This window comes from Anser cygnoides, chromosome 2 (genome assembly GCF_040182565.1).
Source record: "Anser cygnoides isolate HZ-2024a breed goose chromosome 2, Taihu_goose_T2T_genome, whole genome shotgun sequence".
Taxonomy (NCBI): domain Eukaryota; kingdom Metazoa; phylum Chordata; class Aves; order Anseriformes; family Anatidae; genus Anser; species Anser cygnoides.
This window is the reverse complement of record NC_089874.1, coordinates 108,227,501-108,240,201: the sequence shown is the minus strand read 5'-3', so window position 1 is coordinate 108,240,201 and position 12,701 is coordinate 108,227,501. Positions and strand designations below refer to the sequence as shown.

At 39.9% G+C, this 12,701-nt stretch overlaps 1 protein-coding gene across 2 annotated transcripts in view; it reads left to right on the top strand.

The window, feature by feature from the left end:
• Nucleotides 1-12,701, top strand: part of GNAL (G protein subunit alpha L) — a 197,064-nt gene that overhangs the window by 14,491 nt on the left and 169,872 nt on the right. The window contains exon 1 of one of the 2 annotated variants that reach the window (XM_013179375.3): nucleotides 1,034-1,130. The exons of the other annotated variant lie outside the window; for it this stretch is intronic. The gene's annotated coding sequence lies outside the window, so the exon portion shown is untranslated. Of the gene's footprint in view, nucleotides 1-1,033; nucleotides 1,131-12,701 lie in introns of those variants that run through there. 2 annotated transcript variants of the gene reach the window in all.

Sequence of the window (12,701 nt, the reverse complement as noted above, 5' to 3'; positions counted from 1 at the left end):
CCCGTGAGGAAGCTGTAGACCGCGATGAGGTCCCCCCTCAGCCTCCTCTTTTCCAGGCTGAACAGGTCCAGTGACCTCAGCCGCTCCTCATATGTCTTCCCCTCTAGGCCCTTCACCATCTTCGTCGCCCTCCTCTGGACACTCTCCAACAGTTTAATGTCCTTTTTGTACTGTGGTGCCCAGAACTGCACACAGTACTCGAGGTGAGGCCGCACCAGCACAGAGCAGAGCGGGACGATCACCTCTCTCGACCGACTAGCAATGCCGTGCTTGATGCATCCCAGGATACGGTTGGCCCTCCTGGCTGCCAGGGCACACTGCTGGCTCATATTCAACTTGCTGTCAACCACAACCCCCAGATCCCTCTCTGCGGGGCTGCTCTCCAGCGTCTCATCGCCCAGTCTGTACGTATAGCCAGGGTTGCCCCGTCCCAGGTGCAGGACCCAGCACTTGCTCTTGTTAAACTTCATGCGGTTGGTGATCACCCAGCTCTCCAATCTGTCCAGATCTCTCTGCAAGGCCTTTCCACCTTCAACAGAGTCCACAACTCCTCCAAGTTTAGTGTCATCAGCAAATTTGCTCAAAACACCTTCTAGTCCTACATCCAAATCGTTTATAAAAACTTTGAAGAGGACTGGCCCTAAAATGGAGCCTTGGGGGACCTCACTAGTGACCAACCGCCAGCCAGATGTGGCCCCATTTACCACAACCCTTCGAGCCCTGCCCGGCAGCCAATTGCTCACCCATCGTATGATGTTTTTGTTTAGCTGTATGCTGGACATTTTGTCCAGTAGAATCCTATGAGAAACCGTGTCAAAAGCTTTACTGAAGTCCAAAAAGATCACATCAGCTGGTTTCCCTTGATCGACTAGATGGGTGATCTCATCATAAAAGGAAATCAAATTTGTTAAACAGGACCTACCCCTCGTGAACCCATGTTGGCTGGGACCAATGACTGCATGTCTGATGTCATAATGTATGTAAATGTCTGATATTGTTGGTCAGTGTGATGTACAAGTATGTAAAAAGCATACTTCTGTTGAAAGGACAGCAAGTCTAGCTGTGATTGCAAGAATCCCAGATGCGAGCTTAACTGTGCAGTCTCATCAGTCTGGAATTTATTGCTCAAGGTAGAATAAGGAGTTGAGACCCGGAAGCATGGCAGAAAATGCTTTTCATAAATGTGCTTATCTTTGAATGTCTCATTTTTTTCAGTTTGAATATAGTATATGTCATCAGAAGTGCTTCAGAAGTATTGAGCAGTTTTAACTTCCACCAGCTTCAGCTGGAATCAGATGGTCATCACTGAAGAATATTTGCACACACAAGTGTTAAGCTGCATACTCAGAATATATTAATTCCTCAGGGAAGCATATTTTTTATTTTTTGTTCAGTATTATTTTTGTCACTTTATACTGGGTTCAGTCACTGGGGACCTATTTAAGTTACAGTGGTATTTCATTAGTTTAAAATAGGATTTTTTAATTTTCTTTTACTTTTTAGAGAGCTTTCATTTTGAGCCTTAAAACTAAAAAGGTGGTATCTGGTTGGACCAGATGATCATGGAGGTCTTTTCCAACCTTAATGATTCTGTGATTCATGAAGCCTAGCAATATGCAAGCCCTGACTCAGGATCTTCATGCTGATAAATCTACTTCACTTCATGCTGATAAATCTACTTCGATGTGGTTTGAGTCTGACTGTAGTTAATCTGTATAATACGCATACAAAGAAAAGCTATTTCCAACATGAGGGGTGTCTGTTCAAACTCAGTTCAAACCTTTGGTATATATGCTTTATATCATCACGCGCTGTGTTATCTATGATTACATCTGTTCATCCTTTCTACATTCCTCTACAGCATATAAAATACAGAATAAGTAATAGCAACTGAGTAAGACGTTGACTGCATGTCAGCTTTTTTTTTTTTTTTTTTTTTTTTTTTTGTGGAATAATTCTTTCATTATATACAGAAGTTATCAGTGTCTCATGTGGCTTCTTCTAAGGAGTTAACCACAGATATATTTTCCTGTATTGCAGATAAAAATTATGGGTAGAAGTGGTACAAGATTGAACTTGCATATCATCTAAATTCCAGTTATTAGCTTAGATGTCTACAGCCTATTTTATTTATAAAATTATTTCGGAGAGCTAGTACCTTTGGTGGCTGAATTACTAGGTCAATTAATGTTTTCTAGAGTTTCTGAAAACTGCTTCTCAAATTAAACACTAACTAAAAATGAGGAAACATAATGGTAACGCTACAGCTCTACATGGAACTCCTCTGATGGCAAGGCATCAGATATAAGAAAACTCAACTGAAAAGAAATTGAACCTTCTGGTACTATTTTTTAGTCCCAGTGCTGGCCTAATGATCTGGGCCCCTCGGATCCAGTTCGGACAAGTTCTCTGTTGTGACAGCATGAAAAAGTCTTCAAATCCTAAAGTGTGCTGCTCCCGGGTTTCCTGCCTAAGATGTTATTTCTAGTCCAGTGAAGAGTGACTTGTGGCCACTGTTGATACCCTCTCACCTCCCTAAAGATAAGCATGAGACACAGAGTAGTAGAGGATATTTTAACAGCAGCACGTCGTGTTGGGAAAACTGTCCCACTCTGTAAAGGTAATTGAACTGCGTTGTTAATGCAGGTTTTGGTAACTGGAAAGGCTCTAAGTGACCAGCTTTGGGAGCAAGAGGATCAACAAAGAATATGGGGACCCATACTGCTCCAAGCAAAGTGCTCTGAGCCTAGACAGATGGACACTCGTATTCCTGCGAGGGAAGGCTTTGTCCTTGCCCCTCACTGCTAGTGCATGACAAGACTGTCTGCAAAAAATTAAGAAACAGCTTGTTCTTGAAGTCCGTAAGCTGATTTACCTCAAGCTGAAGCAGACTAGTAGTAAATGAATTGGATGTTACCAGGATTTTCTTTATGTGGTCAGCCTCCTTCATAATACTTATGCTTTGGCTTACCACCTCTGGCAACAAAACTATTTGTGTAGTGGTACAATTTTTAATATAGAGCTTCTGGACAATTATTAGGATTGCCATTTTAGCCTAGTAAATGTGCACGACTACAAAAAATATCCTTTGTTAATCTTTCTGTGAGACATACAATTATCAAACGTCATCAGTGATGTTGAGAACAAGGGAGACTGAAAATACTGAATTCCTTAACTGGAGCAATATAGGATCCAAATCCCATTCAAAACATGATGCAACTTTGTTTTAATATTCTAGATCCCACGTCTATTTTGTTGCTTAGGGCTTGTTTTGTATCTGTTGTACTGTGCCTTGAACTAATAAATCCTGTGGGATCTTGTCTACCCTGAGGTCAATGTTGGATAAACTATGTCAGTAATTCAGTAATGACTGAACTGTAGAGCTGGTTTCTGACTATTATAACTTCAGGCTGTTGATGGTTGCTTTAAAAAGTCTAGAGGAATGCTGAAGAAAGCATTGCAAGATTATCAGCACCACAAATTTAATGATTCGTCAACAACTATGGAAGAAATCTGGCAGAATTCCTATGTCTGTATGAGTGGATCTGTAGTCAAAAGAAGTAGTGACAACTGCAAGAAGACCTGAATCAGAATAGCTAAGGTGTCAAGTAACTTACGGGGGTAGCACTCAAACTTAATCCTGTGTCCTCAGAGCTACCTGCTAGTCCAGGTGTGGAGAACTGTGCCACTGGGTACGAAGGCAGTTGGCTGTGAGTGCGTGTGCAGTCACATGTGCAGGGAAGCAGACCTCTGTGGTAGACGCCATGGTTCTTCTTCCTTAAAGAAAACTTACCAGCCTGTTTGCAGTGACGGAGTCTTTCTTTATACCAGTTTCAACCAGTGTCAACAGTTTGTAGGCACCATTGTCGTTTGCTGTATCACTTTGATTTGCTCTTTACTCACCATTTGCTCTGCACTGAACAGAGAAGGATTCTATATCTAAACTGCCATGGCTTGTCCCACAGCATAATTAGAGCTGTTCATGCTATTTTTGCAATTTTGCAAGTAAACTTTGAAGTAAAATTCAAAAGAAATCTTTGTGTAGATTTTAAGTGCAGCGTGGATTTTTGTTTTATTTTGTTTGTTTGTTTGTTTTCTTAACAGGGGGAGGGCATAGTAATTAACTTCAAGATCAGCTCACAAAAGGTCATCTTCTGGTGAAATTTTTGTACAAGACAGACACTGGTCTGGCTTTTTCATAATAGTAACCATTTTTTAAGCTCCTATGGAAGTAAATCCTCAGTTTCCTGATAGTTCCTTAATAAAGACCTGCAGCCTTCACATGGCTTAGTTGATGCTCTTCATCAGTTTCCTCTACATCTCACAATCTACTGTCTATGAATGAGAATGTCCCCAAATCAGCTTTTGTTTCCTGTTGTCCTCTTTATTTTCCAGGCTAATGTATTTTCTGTCACCTTCTGCCAAACATATGTTAAAACTTTTCTGCAAGACATTCTCCCAACTAACAGTATGGAGTAGTTCCTTTTGGAAAAGCCAAGTGGTCCCAAAGAGCACTTTGATGTAGCAGGACACTCTGAATTGGCACTAGTGCATCACACCATGTTACAGTAGATGCAGCAGCTAGAACATTGTAGTTTTCCATCAGAAAGGCAGATGCAATATTCATAGATCCAGAGATGTGAAGACCTAAGTACAGAATCCTGGATTTGATGGTCTCTCACTGTTCACATGCATTGATTGTTACTTTAAATGATTCTCGGTCTTTTCTGTGCCTTTATATGAGGAAGATCACTCTCTTGCAGCAAGAACTCAGGTCACAGATAAATCTGTGGCCAACAAAACGATAATTGTGAAGACCACTGTGAACAGTGTCAGTTGAGGTGCTACAGGTTGCATTTGTGTTTTGTAGTTCACCAGTGGTGAACAGTAGACATGAAAACAACAGCTCTGAAGACACTTGTCACAGATAATTACAGCTCAAGACTAATTTTTCTTCTGTTTTCCACTCCCCTTCTCCTTCAATTCACACCGTGTTTGGGGTGAAACACATGCACTTCTATATTGATTGTGAAAGTATGTTAGGTAGTATTATTATGGTTGGGTAGTAGATAACAAGTCAGGCAATTCAATTAGTTCCTTGCTGTCTCAGTTTACCAATTAACCCATTTTTAGCAACTCCTCTCAAGGAGAATCTACTCTGGCTAAAGAGAGGTATTAGCTTGTTATCGAGAGCTGTTAAACCAATTCATGAACTCTTCACGTCTATGGCTACCGTTCCTGAAGCCATATGGGAAAGAAGGAAGATCGATGACTGTCCTTGTCTTAGTAGATTCTTTCCACCTTCTGGTAGAAGTGGTTCAAATTAAACTGGTGATAGTATCCAGTTATTCATGTCTATAACTGTCTCATCCTATAGAGCAGTAAGTCTGACCAACTCTGACAAGATCAGTGTTAATTCAATATGCATCTTATTCCTCTTCCTGCAGCTCATCTAGTTTAACATCTGTTAAACTTCATTTTGTAGTACATCTCTTGGCTGGTCACTATGCTAAAACCACTTTTATCCTTTTCAGGACACAGGACTCTCTCTATTCATGATACACACACATTCATTGCCCTAGCAGAAAAGAAGGATGGAGATGTTTCTAATATGACTGGTATGTGTGTTCAGTGGCTTTTCTCTCATTACTTGCTCTTCAAGCCACGGAACCTTCCTGCCAGTATCCAACAGTCACTTCTCTTCACCTAAGCAGTTATTATGCAGAGGTTATAGTCTTGGGAAGAACTGACTAGCATTCACACTCGCATCCTTAGCTGTTCACGAGGCACCCAAAGTGTTCTGGTCTACTGCAGGAGATCTGCACATCGAAGCTATGATGGATGCAAAGCTGTGATGTGTTACAGCCACAAGCGAGGAGCTCACGTCTGCTTTGCCAGGAAGTGATTATCCTGTGTGATTGATTCCCAGACATCTCAGCGGTTTGTTGTATTCCAGGGCCTTGAAACTTTCATGGAAGAGCCACGCAGAGCTTTGAAACTCTGTTGGGCTGATCTTCTGAGTTAAACACCTTTGAAGAAATAGTAGAGTAGTTCATTTAACAATTTTCCCTGCCCCTTCCGTATCAGGAAGTCTCTGATACTAGGATGAAACATATCAATGAATGTATTTTTTTGAAGGTTCACTAGTATTCTGAATTCTGATCAAGATTAAACAAAGTATAGTTGGAATACCCAAAACATTTTTGACATCATTTCCCCCACATTGGAGTCAGCTGTTTTGGGTGTAGCAATAGAGAGGCTGAGCTAGCTTTAAAATATTTTAGTCTGACCTGAATGCTTTGTTATACTGCCCATCATCCTCTCCTGAGGAAGAGATCCTCAGAAAGAGCAGAGAAGAGCCTACCTTCTTCACTAAATGGAACAGCTTCTCAGCACAATCTTCTTCTCCTTATCATGTGATGTAATTATTTTGGAAGACCTGTTTAAGTTGAGAACGTCTGGTTTGCCACTCAGTAAAGGTATGTCTACCATCCCTTTCAGGCATTACTCTTCTTTGTATTTGGTCTTTTTAATTCTTGAGAAATTTGGGAACAATCAGCACTAAGATGGAGTGGGACTCCCTGTACACCACCTACCTTTCCCTCTCTCCTGATCAAAGACTTTTCTTCCCTAGGACTTTAAACATCGCATATGTGAAAATGAAGAACTATTTAAACATCAGTTTAAAGATCCTTTTCCAAAGAGCATCAGTGTTTCAATATAAGCAAGAGATTAATCTTCTCAGGGGGTGATACATCCTTAACTACTAAGGTTTTATCTCTATCAGCTTATCAACATCATGAATAATATTCTTATGCAAAAACTGCTTAAGGCTATTCTTTTCTGGGGTAGGAGAAAGTATAGATGAATAATGCAAGAAAAATCTATCCATCCCAATAATCCGTAATATTAAACTACCAGTGCATTGTTCTTCTGATATTAAAAAAAAAAAAAAAGTTGAAAGTGGTTCTCCTGTTATATTTTGAGAACTGACTACTTGAGACTTTTGTTTGTTTGTATATTTATAAATAAGCACTTTTAAAAATCAAAACAGTATGCCATTTTTTATGAAAACAGTGTCATACTGTGGTCTGATGTTAAAGAAGTGGTCCTACTGTAGCAACTGATACTGAACTCTTTACCAAAATTCGCATGACTGTATGACTTAAGTGGACCGCTAAGGTGATATATTCAGGGAGCCTTTGTTTTCAATAAAACTCAGATGCGTAGATAATGCGTTTATATATGGAGACATGGCAGGAGGAGTGACAGATGTGTAGAATTTCAGCCGCAGGCTCGGCTTACAACATCTCGGCTGATTTGGAGAGATTCCCTGAGCCACTCACATACTGTGTCTGGCTGGGATGGAGTCACCTTTCCCTGCAGCAGCCCACACAGTGCTGTGCTCTGCACCTGTAGCCAGAACAGCACTGGTATCACACCAGTGTTGTGTCTGCTGCTGAGCAGTGCTGGCACCGCATCAGGACTCCCTCTGACTCAGGTGGGCAAGAGGTGGGGAGGGGACATCACCAGGGCAGCTGACCTAAACCAACCAAAGGGATATTCCATGCCATGTGGCGTCACACTCAGCAATAAAAGGTGGGAAAAGGATGGAGAGGGGAGGGGTGGGCTCTCATTGTGAGAACATCTGAAAACACAATTTCTTTCTTCCCTCTCTGTCCTTCCACATGCCCTTTGCTTATTTTTTTGTTTGTGTGCTTCCTTTTTTTTCCCCTCTTCTTTTTCCCTTTAATTAAGTTACCCTTATCTCAACCCGTGAGTTATTTTTTCCCTTTCCACTATACTTTCTTCTTCCCCTCCTCTTCTGAGGAGGGGGAGTGAGAGAGCGGTTGTGGTGGAGCTCAGCTGCCCAGCAAGGTAAAACCACCACAACTCGTCACTGACTTCTCCCTACTTCCATCTTTTCAAGGACATCAGAGGGCATTAGGAGGCATAGTCTCAAACGGGGTAACAAACCCAGAGAGGGGACTGACCAGAGAAAGGTTTACAGTCATGTATTCCTCTTTGTCATGGTTTCTCCTTGATGAATTCATATGTTCATTGCATTATGTCTTTCATCCTCGTGGTGGCAGCAAATACTAAGAGGAAAGAAACAAATCTAGTGCAGATGAACTGTATTTTAATTATAGTTAAAAGGAACGCACTCATAATTTTTAGCTTTTGTTTCCAGTGGAGCAGCTCAAAAACAGAAGGTCAACTTGAGATGCAAAATACCGTTATCTGAGAATTCACTTCAGTTTGCATGCACTGCTGGGAGCCATTTAGTTGGAAGAAATATTTTCTCTTTTTCTCTCTACCCCAGCATCAGCAGGTAAAGATAGCACTAGTGAAGATCTTCAGCTGTTGAGAAAGCTTACACGGCAGGCTCAGAGTTTCAGGGTTTTTCTTGCAATGTTGTCCAAAAGCTATTCTACAACTAGAACCGTGAGGTGTTTTTTTGTTAACCACAGCACAAGTCCCAGGACTGTGTTGTTCTAGGCACTGCACTACCATAGCCGTTCCTAAAAACAGCAATGCAAAGTCGTAGTCTGTCTGGTGAATGCCAGAGGGAAGCAGCGAGACAGTATCAGCCCATATGATCGATAGTGGCTTACCTGTTGTCAAGTTCTCGTGTCAGGCTTAGAATCCAGCAAAGCCCATCCATGCAAGGCAAAGAAAGAAATATTGACTGTTAGTAATAAGATACTGGTAACCTAGTGACTGAAGAGAGAAATTACTAATACCTTAAAAAGTTGGCTGCAGATTTAATACCGTACTAATTAAAGAAGGAAGATAGAACTGCTTTAAGTATCTGAAACAACCTTTTCCAAGGTAGGGTCACTTGGCTTGATCACATGTTGGGGAATTTCTTGCTTTATTCTACTTTGTTTATATGTGAATGAACAGTTATCTCAGGGTAGTCGTGTTGATCTGTGTATCAGCACAGAAATGGGTTTACTCTGTGTCATCTCACTAACCTTAGAATCACACATCAGTTTCTTGTTACCATTTTCCCCTACCCTAAGCTGTCAGTTGTTTGTTCTGGCTGTCTTCTGTGTTTTGTTGGCATGCAGTGAAGATCTCGTAATGTATCAAACTATTAAAACTTAAGCCAATACTGTTGAAGTTCATAACATACCAAACAGAAGCAAATAAGTAGCTAAGCAAACAGCAGTTCATGTAGAAAACAGGTAAATAAAGTCTGCACGCAGTAGTAGCAGGACTGCTTCTGGTATCTGAGCTTAATTTGTTTAAAACTAGTTCAGGTGTCCCACACTCAGGGATAAAAATTTGGTCTCTGGGCTGTGCTACAGTTAGAAAACTCAGGAGATGGAAAATGAGTAGGAGATAGTTATATGAGGCTATTTCTTTATCTCAGAAGTGGGCTAAAAGGCCAATTTAATGCTTTTAATTTCCTGAGCTGCTTAGGGTAAAATGCATTTTAAAAATTAATAAAAATTGAAAGGATAAACCATTGTGCCTGTAGACATTGGTCATTTTCCTTTGATTATTTTCTTTTAGTTGTTTGAAATCTCATTCCAAATAAATTTGAGAGCTCAAGATAGAAAACTCTGTAGAACTAGGTATAGATCCAGGATAAACTGTTAATGTATGAGAACTGAAAAGAATATCTTTCATTTCTCATACTCTATAGGACATTAATATACTACTAGGAAAAAAACTAAAAATGTTATCCATATTGGCATGCATCAAGCCCAACTCAACTAAAGCAAGGAGCATTCTTTCTAATAATGAGCTAACTTGTACATGAGATCAAGTTGATGTGTCCTGAGGGGGACAGACTGGTGCGTGCAGCTTTTCGTTGCCATCACGCAAGTTTAAGATCTAAACCAGTAATTCTCCAGAAAACCACAGTGGTAGGTCTTAAAACTGCAGTGTTACTCAACAATTGGCAGATCTCATTTCCTTTTTCATAACTCATATTTTGCCTTCTTGCCACCATCTCGTCCAAAAAATGTTTGAAGCTTGATAAGCCTGGTTTTATGTTGTTAAATGTGGTAGATTTATGAACTTTCATTCCCCAAATCACTACTTGTATTGCAAGTGTTAATGATGGGATTGCCCTTTCGTGTAAATATAAATATAGTACAGTCTACTAACCTTCGCTGCTGAAAAAGCACTATTTGATGCAGTGTGGTTATGGAACGGAGAACACATTAAAGTCCTCTTTCTTTCTTTGTGACTGAGATGGGTATTCTTTTCCTTTGTTCCTCTTGCTAATTACACAGGATAAAGCGAGCTTGTGGGAAGAGAACTTGCATTACACCAACCAGTATAGTTGGAAGAAACTGGGCAAACTGTTGTGCACATAAGGTTTTGTGTCTTTTATGGTCAGAGCATCACTTTCATTCTACAACCCGATATATTGCAAGAGCTGAGTCATCTTTTAAGGAATGCAAGTGTGGCTGTTTTTTTTTCTGTGTCATCAGGAAAGGGGGAATTTTTTGACTGTTTGGGATTATTTTTTTCCTTTGTGTACGGTTTTTGTTTTGCTTTTTCTTGTTCACTGAGTGTTTGAAAAGTTCAAGTTGTCATAACTGCAGGGCACCCTAAGTTCTGTCTCAGTCAAGAAGCGATCTGGTAATAGGAAAGGTCCTGTTCAAGGACTGCCTGACATGCAGTGTCCCAGACTGAAAATCCACAGAGAAAATGGACAAGATGCAGGAAGTGAGAAACACAGTCAGTTCTTGAAGTTTGGGGAAATTGGCTTTTCTGTGAAGCACCTTGGCACATACACTATAATGTGTTACTTGTTGCGAAGAAGTGGTTACTGCTTTTTAGCTGCGAGTATTTGGATGGTATACATTTGTGACTATTATAGATCAGGTAAAAATAGGCCAATGTTATACACATCAGTCAAATAATACTTTTTTAATGCATGATTGGAGTTGCATGCAAAATTGGATAGGTGCAGACAATAAGATGTAATTGCTGCAGTTGCTTATAAGTTGTGTCTGTATGGTCTCTGTAAACTACATGTTTTCTGCAAAGAATTGATGGGCAGTAGCACTTCAGTCTTTATGTGAAATGATACATTTGTGCTGACTAGGTTAGATGTGACTTTATTATCTTCTGATGCTTTTTTTTTTTTTTTAGGCTTTTCAGCATATGTAACTGCTAGTCTTTGGACAACACTAATTCACAATATTTGTAACTTGGATCATATAAGAAATAATTCCCAAGTTCAATAGGTGTATACTACACAAAGAGTAATTGCTTAAGAAACAGGCTGGTTGCCTCATCTGTTACATATTTTGCATTTAAAACATTGTGGTTTTCAAACCACAATGTTTCAGTGGTATTGGCAACATTTGAAGACTAATATTGCTTATGGGTGGAGTCAAAAAGATTTCTGTACAAAATGTTGGCAGCTGAGACTGGCAAGATTTACTTTCCAGACTTAGTAAGTGAATCCATATTAAATGACATATGATATTATGTCTTCCATCTCATACACAGAGTCTGTTACCAAATAGTTAAGTGCAAATCCAGTGATTCCCCACTTTGTTATTACACAGTAAAGCTAATATGGACACTTTTTGCTTTATGGAGTCTAGCTGTGTTCAAAAATAAGTGTTTGAACATGTTATGCTCTCCTATGCTGTGTTGCATTGGGAGGGAATCTGTCGAACTTCCTTTTGCTGTTACTGGGAAGTTGGGAGTTTTATAGAATAACGATTCTTCTGAACTCTGTTCTTATGCAGAGTGACCTTCTCGAAGCAGAAAATACATGTGTAGCCATTTGACAGCATTTATAGCCTACCTACAGGTTTGTTTGTATCACTTACCTAGGCTATTTCTTTGGAGAAGGTGAGTTTCTGATTAAGTAAATAAACGCCTTGAGTCTATTTTGAAATCTTTCTGTAAATGCACAGTCATTTGTGTCTTTTAGATTCTTTGAAGCATAAGTCAGGGCCTTAGTGCAAGAAACAAGTATTTTTATTAGCTGGGAGTGGACTCGCTTCAGAATTGAGAGTCTGTCTTCAGTTGTGTTGACAAATTTTGCTTGTATAAGCATAGAAGGTGTATATGTATGAGTGTATTGGATATAGTAAATTAGCTTTTGTTTAAAAACTTAACCAAGCCCTTAAAAAGCCGTCCATCTGCATCATTTATAAAAGGATGAAAAGATACAGCGTAATGTTAAGAAATCTGTTTTAGGTTATCTGTGTCACAGTCACTGAGCTCATGTCCTTTCCCCTTCCTTTTTGTTAATCATTCCCTCATGAGTTCCAGTAATCCATTCGGTTCCAAGAGAGATTGGTCATTTCTCCCGTTCTGACAGGGCCCTGGGTTTAAATGCTGGATACATAAACTGTGATGCTTTTAGCATGTCTGTCTTGCATCCAGATTTTGAGACTTTGTTACTTGTAGAAGAAAGAGGATTATTAACCCGTGACTGAGAAGTCTTTTGAAGGCACAGCACTTTCTGTTGAAAGGGGAAAAAAAATCTTAGATAATGTCTTTTTAAAACCATCAATGTATCTGGAAGACTGCTTGTCTCTTTTCTGGATTCGGAAGGTCACAGCAGCTTCCCTCGACAGACCTCTTCTTCCACATCAGTCTTCTTGTTTTTACAATTGACACACATCAGCTTCTTTTTTATTATTATTATTTCATTATGGTTTTCCTGCAGAAGAGCTTCTCAATTCCAGACTGTTCTTTCTGTTTTATTTTGG